Source organism: Lathamus discolor, chromosome 11 (genome assembly GCF_037157495.1).
Source record: "Lathamus discolor isolate bLatDis1 chromosome 11, bLatDis1.hap1, whole genome shotgun sequence".
Taxonomy (NCBI): Eukaryota; Metazoa; Chordata; class Aves; order Psittaciformes; family Psittacidae; genus Lathamus; species Lathamus discolor.
The window spans coordinates 9,582,900-9,585,683 of NC_088894.1; the positions used below are offsets into that span (position 1 = coordinate 9,582,900).

At 44.8% G+C, this 2,784-nt stretch overlaps 1 long non-coding RNA gene across 1 annotated transcript; it reads right to left on the reverse strand.

Moving 5' to 3' along the window:
* Positions 1-240: 240 nt before the first annotated feature.
* Positions 241-2,103, reverse strand: LOC136020393 (uncharacterized). Its single transcript, XR_010615327.1, has 3 exons — positions 1,870-2,103; positions 1,451-1,590; positions 241-546 (listed from the first exon to the last, which is right to left on the reverse strand). It is a non-coding gene; the product is annotated as an uncharacterized LOC136020393 (long non-coding RNA).
* Between the last annotated feature and the right edge of the window lie 681 nt (positions 2,104-2,784).

Sequence of the window (2,784 nt, forward strand, 5' to 3'; positions counted from 1 at the left end):
TGGCCAGATGTTTCCTAATTACTTATCTGTCAAAACTTTTTTCTCCTTTTAATACACAGACATTTCCTTTAAGTGAAAACTGGTGCAAGGGTCTTGCTTAGTGTCTTTGCCTGGGTGAAATAAGCCAGGCTAAGCTTCATCACCGAGGCTGGATTTTATGCTTGAACATGCAACTTAACATCAAAAGCTTGATCTTTTTTATTATTCAGCACAGCCTTTTTAGACCAACTCCAGCAAGAGCCAAATGGCACATCATAACTTGGGATTTAAAACTTCTCTTTTTAAAGCTAGATCTGAGTCATGCAGCTTTCTCCTGAGCTTGAGATGGTTTCATGTAATAACTCAGGGCCAGGATCTGCCACCATTACTCACGTCAGTGAAGGCTTACTTACATGAGTAGACTTATTGAACTAGTGCTACTAGGGGTGAGTAATGGTTACAGAATCAGGTCTGATACTTATCCCATCAGAAAAATATTCCGTCTGATTTGAGTCAGTTGCTGGGTCCTGCAAAGGATGTCCTGCTAATGACTCATGCAGCAATTACCTGGGAGGTAGAAAGACAAAGTCTTGAAGGTTTCCTCCTTTAATTCCCCAACCTGACCACCACTGGTGGTGCAAACCTGCCCAGCGGAGAGCAGTGAGCTGATCTAATGAGGCACATGTCTTTACATGTCAGTCATTTGAGACATTCGCCATCGATTTGCTATTTGGCTGCTGTCAGACATCTTTTACTTCAGGTAAGCATCCCAACCCCCTGATAGTACTGAAGAAAGAAAGGGGAAAAATAAGCAGAACTGAGCCCTGAACAACTCTGTGGGTGCTTTAAAGGGTTTTTTCTTTTCCCTCTCTATTAAGAGAAAAATAAATCCTGTGCCTGTCAAAGTGTCTGTGGATAATACACCAATACACCAGAAGGGGACTGAATTAACCAAAAATAAATCCATATAACCATTTTTCAATAGCTCTAGCTGTCTTCAAAGCCAAGTAGCATTCTTTAATGAAAGCAGGATCAGGCCAGTAAAGCTTTAAGGGTTTAAAGTTGTTTGATCGCTAGTTATTTTTCTTCAAAAGACACTAAGTAAACCTCTGCCTTTAGCCTTCATCACTCCACCAGAAATGCTTTGTCAGTGCATTTGTGACAAATTAATTATAGCGATAGAAAATCTCAGTAGAAATGAATATTTAAACCCAAGTTTTTTTAGGCTGTTGACTTCAGGGAATGTTCTTCTGTTTCCAAAGCTGTTTTCCTCATTAGCTCTCTCCCTCCCCCAGCTCCTTTCAGAAACTTTGAGAAGTGATTAGGAATGGTTTTATTTTCAGCTCGCCTGGGGAATGGCATTAGCAGTGGAACAAACCAATGACGTTCAAGCCTTGCTAGCAACGAGAAACTGCCCATCAGCAAACTTTTCAGAGAAGGCATCTGAAATTACCACGTCAGTCCTGATTACCTGATGCTAATATGCAGTCAGATGCTTGCATGGGGTTATCTCACAAAGCTTCAACACTGAAGGAACTTGTCCTCGCAGCTCCATGGAGACAAAGGAGCACAGCTTAGCAGCTCCATCCTCTGATGGATCCTGACCTGATCCTGCAGACAGAAGAAGGAGCAGAGCTGGGAAGCATCATAGGTAGCTTTAATTTACCACAAAGGGATATATGCCTCTTGCTCACTGCAAAAGCTCCAGCAAGACAGAGGGCTCCTATTTGTCTCTTACTCTATTTATTGTCCATAAGTTGCACATCTTTCTCATCTCAATCAAAAGTCATTTCAAGGAGCACATTTCCCATTTGAATCTCATTAAGGCCAACAAAAGCAGGAAGCCACCAGTGCCCATCACCTCCCACACCTCCAAGTCATTCTCCTTACCTCCATCCCATGGTCACACTGGTCCTGTCCCAATGCTTATGCAGCTTAGTCCAGTGTGAAGTACTGAAACATTGGCCTGCAAGTCCTGGAGTCTCTTCTTGACAGATTGCTTTTGGGCTGTCAACAGGAATAAAGCTTCTCCGAAGCCGTGACTACATGACCCAGCTCAGGAAACTCCCATAACCAATGGCCCTGTGAGGAACCCCATTCCTGGCTCTGCAACAAGAACCAGGCAGAAACCCTCCCCATCCTTACCTCCCCCTGACAGCTCCATTTACAAGCTGCCTCATTAGCACCCTATACTTAATTAACAGGTTGAATTAATAAGTAGCCTGGGCTGCTTAATTAATAATTAATTAATCCTTGGTTAATAAGGACATCGGGAACTAGTTCATAAGGGAATCATTTCAATAAATTAAAGTGAAATAAGGATCCAAGGAGGTGTTAAATGCCTGCAGGAGCTGGTGCTGGCCCCCATCTGACACCTGGTGTCGCTCCCTGGGTCCAGCTGTGGGGTGTCACCTCACCTTCAAAGCTCCTGCCTCCTCTTGCGCCAAAGCAGGAGTGCCCACAGCCCTCATTTGATTCTTGCCCTCACTGGTGATGTTGGAGAGCTACTGCTCAGTGACTGCTCCCCAGAAGTGAGGAATAGGTACAAAATGCAGCCTAGAACATCCTTTCCCTGCCCTGCAATGGTACATTGTTTTCCAGGGAGGAACTACAAACGCATTTCAGTAATTGAAGCTGCTTTGGATGAACCAACCAAGATTTGCTGGGGCCAGGCAGGAGACTCACCAAGCCCCCTGACATGGTCCTTGAGCACCCTGGCAGTGAGAGTGGTGCTGAGGGTCCTGGTTCTGGGAGGAAGCATGGCTCCCTTGGGCTCAGGCAGCGCTCAGCTCAATCGTACCCAAC